The 16,128-nt window shown below is 39.9% G+C and overlaps 1 protein-coding gene across 1 annotated transcript in view; it reads left to right on the top strand.

Annotated features, from left to right (window-relative positions):
• The window catches only part of DYRK2 (dual specificity tyrosine phosphorylation regulated kinase 2), a 30,873-nt gene that overhangs the window by 4,109 nt on the left and 10,636 nt on the right, over positions 1 to 16,128 (top strand). Inside the window, exon 2 of the mRNA XM_026868091.1 lies at positions 10,252 to 10,258. The gene's annotated coding sequence lies outside the window, so the exon portion shown is untranslated. The remainder of the gene's footprint in view (positions 1 to 10,251; positions 10,259 to 16,128) is intronic.

Genomic DNA, 16,128 nt, shown 5'->3' with positions numbered 1-16,128 from the left:
CCTATGCTTCTCTAATTTTAGGGCCACACTGTATCTACCTCTTCCATGGATGATATACAAGTGTTCTGGGCCAAAGCATTAGGTCTATCCCAACACTAAGCGGAACTTCTGCTCTTCCTACCCAACCAAAACAGACAAGACGACAGAAGTGCAGAACAGATTTTTACCTGAGTATTAACCATCAGAGCTCATCACCATGTACATTGGAGGGGAACCTGCTATGTGCCACAGAAGGTAACACCACCAGTCAAGCAACATGTATATACCTTTGGATAACAAGGATGGTTGCCTTGGTGTGCCCCCATCTTGAGGTTCCTATCCAGATACATCTTGTATCAGAAAGTCTGGTGTGTGTACTGTCATAAAACAAGGTCTTTCAAACTCTGCATCTTAACACTGAAACTCCCATCTATATTTTGGTCTTTATCCAAGGAGTACATCCCCAGACACTTTCTATGCCCATCTGCCAGGATGCTCCTAGGACACCTTGAGGGCTGGCCAGCCCTGCGTTACTCCCCTGCCAAGCCTGATGAGACCTGGCCAGGCTCAAACAGAAACACTCAGACCCTCTAAGAACAAGCATGAGACTCCCTCAGCAGACCTTGGAATCTTTTTCTCATGAGATGAGGACCCCCCCTTGGTGTGTTAGCATGCATTGTGCTCCGTTCCTGCTCTCAGCCTCACCCCAAGATGTGACAAGCTCTGGTGGGAAGCTAAACAGACGATACTGCCTGTCTGGATCTGCAGGTCTGCTGATGCCCGTCCCATTGATAGGAAAAGAGCAATCAGGATACGGTGTTGATTTTTTTATTTTCCAGTAAATGCCTGAATAGACAATACCACATTATTAATTTGTAACTACCTGCTCTGAAATTAATTTTTTTGTAATATGCACATTTGTTTCTCTTCTTCACACATCTTACTTTAATCCACGTTTCCCTAGTACACCTGTAGATGCTCACAAGCCTAACTCCCACTGATGTTAACCTCTCTCCTAGATGTGAAAAGATGTCTCAATAAGGGCACAAATAACGATTATAGCCTCCGTGAGGTTCTTTCTCACTGCTATGGTTGCGTGAAGTCATGTGAAGTGGCCTTAGTGTACCTTGTCTGGTCCCATTCATGTTCACAAATACTGGCAAGAAATGTTGGTGTGTTAATCTATTTTTCACCTGTGAAGCACTTGGGTTTGTATTTTACCCTTCTTTTATTCAGCATTAAAAAAATGCTTCTGGAAGCACGGAGGGTAAATATTCACTGGTTTTGTTGCTTGATTGTTCTTAGTTTGTATAAGCCTACAGAAAATTTTTTTCACATATCCTGGTATTTCTATTTAGCTACATCTCCCTCAATGCTGTACAGAGATTTTTCCAAAAGCAATGGAAAAAAATCCACAAAAACATACTATCTACTTAAACGCATTCTGATTTACATTCTGGTGGCCCCTGTGCTGTTTGGAAAGATTTGTTTTCCCCTCACTGGCTGAAATTTTTTCCACATACATCATCCAATTACATACTTGTACATCACATATTTTATACCTTTACTCTCAACAGATTTGTAGTGTGACTGTAATATACTAAATATTATATAAAATAGATATTAAACAGATGCTTTATTTTGTACAAACAAGGATTTTATTTCACTATTGAGGTAAATTATTTAAAGAAATATACATCTAAACTCTTAACTTGCACAATATAGAATTTATGTATTTTTCATGGTTCAGTCATGAGCATCAAACAAGTGAATTTAATTACTTTTTAATTTACCGTTGCACTGCCAAAAGTATTTTGGAATCATCCAGAAAAAAAAAAAAAAAGAAATTCCATACTGGTCACTTTTTACCTGAGCATAACTTGCTTAATCCAAAAGAATAGAGAGGATTTCAGGAGATTAAATTCTATTAAAATAGTTACACTAATACACCTACTGGGCCTGGGTTTGCTCTGCCTTGTATTTTCTGTAGCTGTTTTGGTCTCTGAGAGAAATGCTTCTCCTCTCACCTGAGAGTTCTTTAATGTAGTGTCTAAAACCTCCAATGCTACTGTCATTAGAAAGAGTAGTATAGTATCCTTGCCAGAGTAAAATTGAATAGGATCAAACCTGAAAAATGTGAGACACAGAATTGAATCAGTTGGTTCTAAGTTTCAGGGAAAACACCTTGTACACATGCAAAATATAATGAACACTTTTGCCATAACTCTATCCAAATAAAATAATGTTTTCCGGCTACATGGTGCTACATGTAAAGCCAAGGTAAGTTATCTTTGATATCAGGGTGAAATTAACTACAATATCATACATTTCTTTTTAAATTGAAGTAAGAGTTACAAAAGTAAATGAGGTTATGCTCAGAAATAAATGGCTAATAGCTCTGGGAGGCAAGATTTGTGTCTTTTGTTATTTTCTGAGTTACATATTTATTTTTTGCTATGGATGGTGAAATATAATCTAGCAGTCAGGCAAATTTAATGAGGTTTTTTGGGTTGGTGCTTTTTGCTTTTTTTTTTTTTTTTTTGCATGTGTATTTTTTTTCAAGAATCAAAACAACCTGATTTTTGCGATTGAGGGGTAGAAATGTCAGGTTGATCTACACAGTAGCAATCACAACACAAATTGCAGGCAGCAAGCAAAATCTCACCTGTGTGATCTAGGAATGAGGACTGTTAATGTCCATTCTTGAAAAAAAAAAACATGTGTTCTGCAACATTTTATTAATTTATCTTTAAATACTTATTATTTTTATTGAATGTATACATCATAAATCTTACTTTCTATCTACTGACCACACGCAAATGATATGTGACATGAATGCAGGGGGAGACTAAGCCTTTGATAATCTAAGCGGGGAGGTGAAATTTGGTAACAGAGGGCACTCAAATCATACACAAAATGCTTCAGACAAGAAATAATTGCTGGAAGTTGAAGCTAGACAAATTCAGACCAGAAGTAAAATCAAAGTGTAATAACGGGGATAGTTACTGAAGTTCAACACACAGGGCTTACGATGAATTCTCCACCACTGGATTTTTTTTTTATTTTTTTTTTTTTTTTTTAAATATATGCTCTATTTCAAGTACTGATGAAAAGTCCAAAGCTGAATTTTTCTTTAGTGAGTCCTAAGGCTTGTATTAAAGAGGGCTTCAGACCAGATGATCACCATAGAGCCATCTGAACTTAAAACCTATGAATCTGTATGTTGAAACAAGTGCTGATGGGCACTTGTCCCAGGTAGATGCTGGGAGTTCTAGGGTAATTTACATTTTGACCCATTTCCTAGATTTAGAGCTTGTGCTATAGAACACTCTCATGACCCATTTTTGCAATTGTCTCCATTTCTGACAATAGCTGCATTTTCTTATATCCTTTTCTCTTGCTTGCAGTTGAGATGCTGTTGTGCAAGGTGAACTTTGAAGAGGCAGGCAGTCTAGATTCAGAAGCTGCTCCTCAGCTGTCTAACAAGAAAAATGCCTGTGGGCTGAAAATAGAACAGTTGATCTAGATCTGGCTGATAGTTTGGTTACACTAAGGATATCTCAGCTAATCTTCAAATACAGAACAAGGACAAGATTGATAAAAAAGCATTGATTAGGAAAGCTTCCAAGGTTAAATAAACGGTAACAGAGAGGAGATAAGAGTCACCAGGTAGCACAGTCCTGACTAATTCTTGTCTACAGCTATAACTGCTCCCATTCACCATCTTGTTAGATGTGTTGGGTTTGTATCTTTTTGACAGATGGGCTAGAAAGACAAAACCCACAGGAGAATCTGAATTACCAAATAGAGCTGTCAACTTTGTGTGTCACTTGTATGTGACTGGAGATTCCTGGAGATCCAAATAATTCATTTCCTTCACGTCAAAAGTGAGAATGAGTCTCACTGACCTATTCTCACAGTTTGTAGTGTTTAGGATATCAACCCATTCTTTTGCAGTCAAGGTCATAATTTTTTTTGAAGAAGAAGTTGTTTGTGCCTGCCAGATTCTTTCATACTGCATATGAAAAAGGTACCCCATATGTTGTGAAAAAGTCTGTGGGAACCAACAAAGATTCCTTGGTATTACTAAACAGAACAAGAAACCTTAACTGTAGTGCACAGTCTATTTACCCACAAAGAGATCCATCTTCCCAAAGCTCTACTCCACAAGCATGTCCATCTATCTCAGTCCACACCTCCTCATCCACATTGTGCACTGACATGATACTGACAGGCCATGGCAAATACTGAATTTCCTAGTTTCCCTCTCAATCTCAACACATCCTTCTCCTTACCACATCCTTTCCCTCCTCCTGGTTTACAGCACTGTCTATAACAGCATCAAATCCTGCAAAGCCTCAGGGGGGCAATCACAGCCAGAGGAGGCAAAGTCACAGACAGTTGAGGGTGGGAGAAAGGTTAGGGCCTGTCTTGGACTTGCACTGCTGAGAAGGGAGTTCTATGGAGGCTTGCAACACCTGTTCTTGCCCAGGGTCCTGATGAAATTATTGTGGGTCTCAAAGGACTTAAAAGTGTTAAAGATACAAAGCTAAGTTTTTGCAAGCACATTGCTGTGAACCAATGGTTAAGAAGTGGATATCAAATCACGGATTCGAGATTTAAAGATGTGGATTTTAGAAAGGTGATTTTGTTCATCTTGTGAAATATCACTGGGAACGACAACAAAGTCATGTTTCCTATTTAGAGCTGGATGAAGAACACATTTGTTTAAAGTTTTGCCAGGACTGTGCTGGTCCTGAGCATTCCCATTTGGGGCACAGAGAATTCCATGTTTGCCATAATGTCTGGTACTTATGAGTCAGTCCCATACCAGGTCCTTCTTCTGCTATGAAAAAAACCAATGTCAGGATGTTCCATCTACTTCCCTGGGATCTGTATCAAAATGGAAATTACCCTCAAAATCACTTCAGGAGAGGAAAATGGCAGTCTCGACATTTTATGAGCCATATGGGAAAGAAGTGCTTAAGCATAGTGCTTCTGTTTCTTTCTCTCAATTGAAGATGACAGTAGTCTGGTTGTTTTTCAAGTTTCTGCATGAAGGTTTGCTTATATCTAGGTGAAAAAAAAACCCAAACACAAAACCCAACCAACCCTTGTATGACATGTCTGACCTAAGCTGACAAGCCTACTGCATGGGTGATTTATATTTAGAGCAAAGCCCAGAGGTGTCTAAAACAATCTACTTTCAAAAGCAAAAGTTGTCACATTCTAAATCTGCTCTTAAAGAAAACTGGACCTCAGTGTTATTTTCTGGTTAATATATAACAATACTCAGAAAAAAAGGCAATGTTTAAGAACAACCATGATGTCCAGAGTTGATTGAGGCACTTGATTTTAGGATGCTTTATGCTTATAGATGAATGGCCAAAGCAATTTTGTTTTAATCAGTGAGTTGTAAGATCGGTGTTTATGCAACCGATAGAATTCTTACACAAGTTACTGGCAAGTGCATTGACTGTAGATGGCTGGCTTTTTGGGAATTATCTCTACCTTCTTCCATGAGATGCTCATGGCAAAGGTGCAGCATTGAGTGATGTTTCGTAAGTCGATATCTTCCTCACAGCTGCTGGAACCACAGCATGTCCCTAGGGCATGTAGTCCCTGTCTTTTGCAGCTACTGTCATTTCAAAGACTTCACATCACAGTGCTTGGGGAAGATGGGAGATGAAAAGAACTCCATGTGGGAGATTAACTAGAGGTTAACTTTTGGGTTTGTTTCCCAAGCCAATGTTTCTTCTCAACTGGAGGTGTGTTAGAAGATTGTCAGGTTTCATGGCTGAGATATTCTGTTGATCCTCTGGTTATCCTCTCATGTAGATTTTGGGGCATTTTGCTCCACAGTAGCAAAGAAAGTGTTCATATTTTCATGAGGATAGGTCAGAATAAATTGAGGAAGTTTATTTCTCCGTGCTAATCTGCATAGCAAACCTCTAAACATTTATGGCTTTCTCTGAAAAGAGCATGAAGCAGTCAGGTGTCATGCCTGATGTTGATGGTCACTGTGAATGGCTTTCTTGTCAAACAAGTTTCTCTCCACTGCTATTAGCTCCCTAGAAGTGAGCATGTGGGATCTGTCATATTCAGCTATTGTTACAGCACACCTAATGCTATCATAATGAAATACTTACTCAGAAGCTTTATCTTCTCAAGGGATCAACACGTTTTGGTAATTTATTTTTCCATTTTAAAAAAAGTACATATTTGAAGCAATGGTTTTCCTCTGTGCATACTTCTTTGTACTCCATGTTTTAGTCTGAAAAGAGAAAGATCTTTTGAACTGAATGCAATGGGTAAACTAGAAAATGAACCAAAAGATTTTTTCTTCTTACGGGATTTGGGAAAAGCTGCAGAGCAATGTGGAATCTCTGCTTTAAGTCTTGTAAGCAGCAACTACAACTTTGGCTAAAAGCCAAAAGAGAAAATTTAAAAAAAAAAAAAAAAAAAATTTAAAAGCTCAACGTGGCTAGCCTTAGAAGTGTGCTCCATTCTTATCAACACTTGTGCCTCCGGTCCTCTGGTTTGCTTCTTCTGGTTCTGGCATTTTGCCAATAGAGACTTTAATCTCTAAAATTTTTTATCAAAAATAAAAAATTAGTGGCACAGATTTATACTAAATTACTTCATTAAAAAGCCAGGGTGGAGCATTTGCTTTGAAGAAAATGTTTTAACTTTCTTTTTGGATGTATATTACCTCTCTGTTCAGTGGCATTCCCCAGGTACTGAAGATGCCTTAGTTAGACCTGTGTGATAACTCACATCACACACAGACAGTGTTACGTCTCAAAAATAGACCATTTAGTACATATTTTTGAAACTGCAATTTAGGTGCAGTCGCCAGTCTGGCACCCCATTAAAACTTCCAGGAGAAGAGACACACATTCCTTTCCATGACATCTTTTTGCTGCCTGAACAAATCTTTATGTATCCAGCGGTTAGGGAATTCATCCCTTTGACCATGCCATTTTGAGGTGCCATTGGGTTCAGAAGCGCTGAATTTTTGTCAACTTGCAATACGGCATTTCTCAGGAATGTGGAGACCATGACGCTATATACGTTATCTCACAGTGACAAGAAGATTGGTGTCCCTTACTGAGCAATTTAAGTGCAAGGTGAAAATCTTATCCAGAAAGCTAACTGTGTAGATGTCATTGCAACCACAAACACCTGGCTGTCAGTCCTCCATGACAATAAAAAGCATAACAATGCAAGAGGAGGACCTCACCATATGGGAAGAACTCATCTCTGCAACTGCAGATTGGATAAATCTATCAAGTTGGGAGGGAGAGAAGGAAGGACCTAGAAATAAATGGAAAATGGGATAGAATGAAATATGGATTTAGCAAAAACTGATTGACTTTAAATTAATGAGCTTTTAAGAAGTCAGTTCCTCAGAAAATTCATTTTTTAAAATTTACCTATCAGGGCCCCAATTCCCTCATCAATAGGCTGCCACTAGCTGGATTCCCATTCCCCTGTGCTTCCTTGTGCTGCAGCTACTCTCATGGTTAAGTGCCCCAGACACAAATTCTGCAGCCATAGGGGTAGGACTATCCCAGAGCCCTCAGGAAAGAAAAGAGGAAACAGTGAGTTATTTCTATAAAGGGAAGTCCCCTGGAACTTTGTTCAGCACTCTTTAAGTTCACTGATCCTCTCACACTTGCATCTCTCCTTTCTCCTAGCTGATAGTAGGACTTCAGTCTTCATGCACTCGATTCCTGGAAGGGAGCAGCTCTGTGATGGCACAGTTTGTCAGGAGATGGACAGCCCCGGCCAGAAAGTGCGGCAGTACAGGTCTGTGGTCCATCTGCAGCCTCCCCACTGACTGAAAGACAATGTAGGAGGGCAAAGACAAGAAGTAGGAAACAAAGAGCTGTCTTAAAACAGGAGAGCACAAGTGGAAGCAGCACTGAATAGAGAGACAGAAAACGACAAAGGTCACACTACCAGGAACTTAATGCCAGAAAAAAAAAAAAATTATTATGATTTATTTCTTTGCTTCATCCTCTCTACTTTTTTCTGTGTGGCTTTCCATAACCTTTTTCATGTTATCCTTCCTACTCTATATTGTCTTCCTTTACTGCTGGTTTTTCAGTGTGTTTTTTGTTTACAGTAATAGATCATTAGCCTTTACACAGTGAATTCAAAATATTAATCTGATTCCAAATACTGACAAAATTTTTGTACACTGCATCACTGGGGAGATAGAATATGACTGTGTTGTATGCAACATTCACAAAACACTTTTAAAGTCTAACCTCCAAGCAACAGTCCTTTTCTTCTTGAATTTCTCTTCTGTAACTCACTGTCTCTTTGGACCAGTGAGTCATAAATTCCTGTTTCCAGATTCAGCAGCTTGTAGTTTGTTGCACACCTTCAGAGGGTGAAGGTTGAATGTACTGAACTTTCACAAATGAGTGCTTTTGCCAATAGTTTATTGTACAGAAGGGGACTCTATGATGACAGTCTCTTTTTCTCGAAAGAATAGGCAGACGACATCTCCAGAAGATGTTCTTGAGCTGACCAGTTTGTGCAGGGTGAAATCTCTGGGGTATTCCAGTCATCTGTGGTTCCTGTCTGTCTGCTTTGACACCACTTTGCAGCACACTTCTCCAAGCACTGGAATGAGCATTGGCACCTATCTTTCCTGCCACATGTGGTTTCATTTTATGAACTAGGCATTTACTAGACCTAGCCCCAAATGTTTAACATTACCTATTTCACACACAAGCAAATCCATTTCTAGGGAGTTACCTGTAGGTAGCAACCTCTGCCTTTCTGCAAATTAAAATTAAAATCACAGCTAAGTAAATAATTTATTCTATAATTTAAAGCCTGGATCCTAATCACAGGTGGAACTGTGCACAAGTGGTCCTTTTGAAATCACTGGCATTAATTTTACTAATAAAGTAGCACACACACTGAAGTGTTCCCTTGGGTCTCCTTTTTCTTTTTCTCTATTTGTAGAACATCTGCAGGAATTCTCCTTTGTTTACTTAATTTTCCAAATTATACAATGATTTTAAGTTGCAATTTTCTGAATTGATTGTGAACTGTGTGTTAATGTGCACATTTATTCCTTTAGAAGGAGAATATAAATGATGATAGTGTATTAAAGCATCTGTTTCATTTTCACATCATGTATTTGCTGTTTTTCTTCTCCCCCTCTTTGCATGTGAATACACACATCCACCAAGCATTCACACAGCAATCTAAATGAGAGGCTGGGCAGCTTAGGGTACTTCCACACCGAAGGACCAGTAGTGAGGTACTGAAGGGGGCACTGGGGACATCACTCTTAACTTTCCCTGCCCAGTATAAATACATGCCTGCACAACCCTTCTTGTTACTCAAATATCAGTCTGACCGTACTCACTTAAAATACTTTTTAGACTCCTGAGATAAATGGAGAAGGGTAAGGAGGCTCATTACTGAAGCAAAAGTACTGTGTATGTTGTACGTACTATCCTTAGGAAAGATGGCCAGGGGCTCCTCTTGCATTTGCATTCAACAGAGGTAGTCTGTTTCCCATGTAGGTCTTACACCCTGTGAAATGGGGAGCTGAAGAACTCTCTACAGCTGTCTGATACCTTCAGTTCCCACTAAGCTGAATTGAGCACATCAGGTTGGTTCTTTTCTTGTTGCCCTAACAAACCATGATTATATTTTAATGAGAAAGTTCTTTCCCAGCATGTAGCCTTAAATTTGCTTTTCAGCAGGTGGTTCATGGTTTAACTCAAAAGTCACCATGTAAATCCTGACAGTAGATTATGCAAGTTAATAATATAACACTTGGGCCCTGGGACTTAATGATTCATTTTCCTTTTATTATTAATAAATTCTGCCCAGGGAAAGCCTGGCTGAGGAAAAGAACTTGGTCAGACTTCTTTTTGGATTCTGAGTTCCTCTGACCCATTATCTTTTAATTATGTCTCAGTTTTATACTTTTGTAGAGCAGTGATTTTAATTATTTTAATGAGCTTTGTCACAAGTGAGTGAGATATGTATTTCTCAATTTTAGTGTACCCTGTGAGATACTGGGCTCCCTGACTCAGGGTAGAGGAAACCTCTCAGCACCTCAAAATTAAATTCCAGCTTCTACGAAATGCTGCTGTGTAGAGTAACTGACTCCCATAAACTCTTTAAAGTTAAGTCTCTTTCATTTCATATGTGGATTGGATGAGCCAAAGTTGCCAGGGTTTCAACAGCTGGGCCTAACCCTGTGTATGAACAGCTGGTTTTGAAACTGAGTAGCCCACACAATGAGTGCAAGAAAGATTACACTGAGTTTCTATATTGATTTTCAAGATGGTAAGAAAAGGAAACCGAATTCAGATAATGACACAAGGATTAAGTTTGCGGTTGCTCTCTGAAATAGTTTGGTAGAAATCCTAACTATCATCTGCGTACTAAACTTGCAGTAACAGTTGTTTTATAGGACTTTTTTAGAAAAGACTAACATTCAAGCAACATGAGAGCCAGTAGTTTTCAATTATGTGTGTAATTATCACATCTCCCTTGTTTGTATAGCTGGGGGAATGGAGGAGCTTCACAGATGAGGTAGGAAGGGTCCACAGAAGAAGGGCCAATGACACATACATCATTTTCTTCTTTTCTTGTTCCAGAGGTTCACTTTTTCCTGAGTACATAAAGAAGGGTGTGCCAGCAGCTGAAAAGAATCAGTCACCATTAGGCCTTTTCCATGAGATTAGTTTTATATTAATGCTACTCCACTGACTCTATCAGGATTGCTTCCACTGTATGAGACAGGAAAACAGGAACCTTTCTCCTCCCATTATACATGCTGGGAGCTTACACAAAGTAATAATGTCCTAATGAATATTAACACTGTAAGAATCCAGAAATCATATAAAAAACATATAATACAGAAACTTAGAAACATTGGCATGGTCTGGTGAAAAGGGAAAGCATTTTCTTAATATGCAATTTTCCAGCACTAAAATACAAATGTATTGTGAGATAATCTCCTGTAAAATAGATGTAATAGTGTAAGAATAAAAAACTGCTCCTAGGCTTGCGGGCTCATAGGATCACAGAGTATCTCTTCAGGGTATACTCACTGACCACTAAAAACAGCCTTTGTTGTGTCTTAATACTCTAATAGAAGTGGTGGCTTTTGTGTTCTTAAACAGCAGAAAGAGCAAACCCTTGAACACAGCATAAAGTTGAGCCTCAACAGAACATGCACTGGAATAAAGGCCAACAAACGTCTGAACCTGTCAAGCAAGTTTAATTTCATATACCTTCATGTCAATATGAATATATACTAGCAAACTGATTTGTAGCAGTGATTCTCTGCATTCTTGTTCTGAATATATAACCTCATTTTTTTATAATTGTATTGAAATACAATTTTATCCTAAGCTGCAGGTGATGTTCTGCTAGACTTTTAGACTTTTTTTTTTTTTTTTTTTTTTTTTTTGGGGGGGGGAGAGGATGGAGTTGCAAACCTTACACATGTACCAATCAGGGAAGTACATGTCTGAAAGCTAGTCAAGCCGTGACCTGTGTGCTTTCCATCTGCAATGCTAGCATTTGTAGGTTGCTGTATTTTGAAGTGCCTACACTGTTCTCAGCATGATCTGCTGAAAAGACCACATTGTAGTGTACACAGTCATGCTCAGGCCTAAATTATCCACAACACATTAATGAGAACCTGGTGCTGACTGTGTTCAGGCCCTCCTGAGGCAACCACTTACTGGGCTTAAGGGTTTACTTTTCAAATACAGATTACTGGATGAGACGACAGGCTTGGACCTATGTTTAATTGATGGCGAGACATACCCTAAGTGTATCGGTGTCTCCAGCTCAGCATCTGAAGCCTGCTTCACAATGGGAAAATTAATATATTTTTAAATTATTTAGGTCCTAGAACATTTTAAAAGATGTTGGGAGTGCGTACAGATTCTCCTTTTTATGCAAATTCTGTTTAGTATGAGAGGATGAGAGGGTGGCAGAAAAACACATTTTAACTTCCTTTGTTCTAGGCTTGTCTTGCCTCTCCTTTTCATAGAATCATAGAATCATTTAGATTGGAAAAGACCCTTAAGAACATAAAATCCAATCATAACACTACCAAGTCCACCACTAAACCATGTCCCTAAGGACCACATCCTCCATGCTCATCACATGCTTGAGGATCCTCGTATTTGCTCTACCTAGTGGTCATTTATCTACAGCCAAAATAGTTTGCTGCACCCTGTGAGAAGTCAAAGCATAGCAAGGTGCTGAGCAACCGCTGCACCCATCACTGTGGGAGCCCCCAAAGTCATTGCTGCAGCCTTGGACATGCATGGCTTCTGAGGAATTCCCTAGTGTCTGACCACATAAGCATTTGCTAATACCACAGTGGCAGAGATGCTGTGTGACTGACTGGCCAGCCTCTCTCATCCAACTACATACCAAAGCCCCATGTAATTAAAGTCTAACCAGCATCCACTTTGGAGAAGTAAGAGGACTGGCACGAGAGATTTCCCAGTGATGCTAAGGAGGTACAATGTTCTATCAGGACAACTAGATACGAACTGGATCCCAAGGCAGCCTGGCAAACAGATCTCAGCAACTGCTCAGAGTTTGCTTGAAATTAATATCTGTCTTGGTCACAAGGGCCCTGATTGAATGCTCAAGAAACACAGCATGCTCTATATCCCTCTTCACTGTGCTAGCACATTATCTTCAACAATGCATTTTAATGTACTATGTGGGCAGGAATACTTTTAGACAAGGTTTTACAGATAACATGTTTTATTCTAGACTATTCTGGTTCTGGTTTTTTGTTGTTTTTTTTGGTTTTTTGTTTTTTTTTAATGAATTTTCATTTTCTCATTCAATGGTTGTGATTTAACCACTTTATTTTTACCAAATAGTTGCTAATTTTTGTTCTAGAACACTTTGTACAGTTTATCACAGGAGGATGATATCTGTAACAGCCCAACTTAAGCCCCTTCAAGATAGCTGCAGCAAGCAGCCTTCTGATCCCACCTGCACCTCCACTGCTGCAGTGCAGAACCAGTACTGCCTGTGTCCCACTGAGTTTGCCCTTTCCAGCCTGCTGGTCTGTTTGGGTACCCATCTGGAAAGAAAGTTTTCAGATTATTTCTCTTAAAAACAAGTGCTTTGATGACACTACCTTACAAGCCCCTTGCAAGTACCTGTTGGATATGTTGGAGTGGGTCCAGAGGAGGTCCACAAAAATGATCAGGGGGCTGGAACACCTCTCTTATGAAGAAAGGCTGAGAGAGTTGGTGTTATTTAGCCTGGAGAAAACAAAGCTCCAGGAAGACCTTATTGCAACCTGTCACTACTTAAAAGGGGCTTACAAGAAAGATGGGGACAAACTGTTTAGTAGGGCCAGTTGCAACAATGTAATGTATGTAATGTAAAAATGTAGTGGTTTTACACCAAAAGAGGCTACATTTACACTAGCTATAAGGAAGAAATCTTCTATAGTGAGGGTGGTGAAACACTGGAACAGATTGCCCAGAGAGGTGATAGTTACCCCATCCCTGGAAGCATTCAGGGTCAGGCTGGATGGGGCTCTGAGCAACCTGATTGAGTTGAAGATGTCCCTGCTCATTGCAGGGGGGGTGAACTAGATGACCTTTAAAGGCCCCTTCCAACCCAGACTACTCTATGAATCTAAGTAGCCTGACACTCCTGAACACTCAGTAGATTTGTTTGCAAGAAAGGGAAGACTAATCTTTTGTCATTACAGGTTAGTTCACACATGTGGGTAAGAAAAGCTGAGGGAGCAGGAAAAAGGACCAAGAAAACCCCGATTTATTGTGCTCCCTGATTTCTGAGCACTGTATATCTTCTCTTGTCAGGTGCCTAATACTTATTTCTGTCCTGGGAACAGAAGTCTGTTGATCTCATCTTGTGTAGTACTGGTCTGGAAAGTGCTGATATGTTCAGTTGGCCGGTATCAGAAAGAAGAAAGTTTTGTGGCCACTCAGAGGTACATAGTTCAAATTCCTCATTGTAACACTTGGCATAAAAGAATTAATCTTTATTTTTTCTTTGAGTATTTAGGCTTTGCTGTCTTCTCTTTGCAGATCTGCAACTATGGTTTTGAGGAAGGCTGGTAAAGGCATTGCTATTTGCAGTCAAGGTATTTTACAATTACATTAGCATGTTCCTCCTCTTTATCAACCTAAATCCTTCACAAAAGAGGCTTTTAAATTTACATTTATTGTGTTGCATTCAGAAGGAATCAAGATGAGCTTGCCCTCATCTTGAGTTCCACTTCAGACTCCATCAGATACTATACTTGACAGCAGATGCCAGGATGGACTACAATAGAGAAAGAGATGGAGCAATAGAGAGGCATCTTGGCAGGCCCGAGCCCACTGTCACAGTTTAACTATGCCCCACGCAACTGCTTGCTCAATGTCTCCCAGTGGGATGGGGAAGAGAATGAGAAAAGTGAGAAAACTTGTAGGCTGAGACAAAGACAGTTTAATAGGTAAAGCAAAAGCCGTGTGCACAAGCAAAGCAAAAGAAGATATTCAGTACTTCCCCTCAGCAGGCAGGTGTTCAGCCATCTCCAGGAAAGCAGAGCTCCATCACGCATAATGGTTACTTGGGAAGACAAACACCATCACCCTGAACGTCCTCCCCTTCCTTCTTCTTCCCCCACCTATATATGCTGAGCATGATGTCATATGGTCTGGGATATCCCTTTGGTCAGTTGGGGTCAGCTGTCCCAGCTGTGTCCCCTCACAACTCCTTGTGCACCCGCAGCCTGCTCGCTGGTGGGGTGGGGTGAGAAGTGGAAAAGGCCTTGGCTCTGTGTGAGCCCTGCTCAGCAATAATCATCTCTGTATTACCAACACTGTTTTCAGCACAAATCCAGAATATAGCCCCATAGTAGCTACTATGAAGAAAATTAACTCTAGGGCACCCCAAACCAGCACAACCACTCTGAGGCTTAAAGACTAATGCAGAAAGCTTACAAGACAGTTTTAGAAAGGGAATAGCTGGACAGGTACCAATATAATGTGTTCCCACTGACTTAATTAAAAGATTGTTTACTATGTGATAGACTAACTCTGTTTTTCATATAGTATTCACAGTGGTCCAAGATTGTTTGAACAAGTTGTGGAAGGCATACTGTGAATGGGTATACCTGACTGTAAAGGGGTTGAAACAGGACACTCAGACAGCTTTCTTCTACCTAAGTGTTTAGGTGTAACTAACTCCAGAACATGCGTTAAGCCATCTGTGACTTTGACAGTCAAAGAAGACATATCATTTAAGATGAAGAACTCCTGCAAGCCCTACAAAAAGATAATTGATACCAACTTCAGTTTTCCTTACCTAGCTTGAATGTGAAAAGCTTTTTCCCCCTTCCCCTCCTTAGACTAACTAGCAAAGTATCTTTTTCTTGCTATTCCTGAAACATTTAAGGTATCTCACAAAGAACACTAACAGTATCACAGCATTTGACATTTGGATACTTTTGATGTGCATGTGCTACTAGGAAAAGTGATGGGAAAATACTGCAAGTAATCTGAAACCAGCATTTATACACCTGGCAGCCAAGGGGGACACCGGGAGTGGGGGTGGATGTCTGGGGGGATATTGAAGAAGACAAAGCTTTCTTTCTGCTACAGTGAAGGGAAGAGATTAGGTGCATGTGGGTGGGAGAAGGTATGATTGTTTTCTCTGTGTGACAGGCGGGGTTAGGGAAATTGTTTATTTCTTCGTAACAGCACGCGAAATGTCTTTGTTTATGCATATATCCGTGGTACTGGAAGAGGCAAAGTCTTTCTCTCTGGCAGCAGGGAATAGATTTTTTTTTTTTTTAAACATGGGAAAAGGGGAGATTTATTTATCTTTTTCTGTGAAAGGGGATGAGATGGTCTGTCTACATCTCTACCAGCTGTTTCCAAAAGGAAAATATGCATGGTCTGTATAGACTTCAAAAAGATTTGAGCGTAGGTAGGGGAGTTCATTTCAACGCTGTCCCAAGCTGAGCAAATGTTCAGATATCTATTTTTGGCTCTTAATGACGTTCAAACTGACAAACCAGGAATTCAAAGCATTGTACTCCACAAAGCACGTTGTACAGTTTGCAAAACAAGGCAAATAACGCCCCCCGCCCCCCCC

The sequence above is a fragment of the Athene cunicularia genome, assembly GCF_003259725.1.
Source record: "Athene cunicularia isolate RWA chromosome 1 unlocalized genomic scaffold, athCun1 chr1_part2, whole genome shotgun sequence".
In the NCBI taxonomy this organism is placed as follows: Eukaryota; Metazoa; Chordata; class Aves; order Strigiformes; family Strigidae; genus Athene; species Athene cunicularia.
This window is presented reverse-complemented; position numbering and strand designations above follow the sequence as displayed.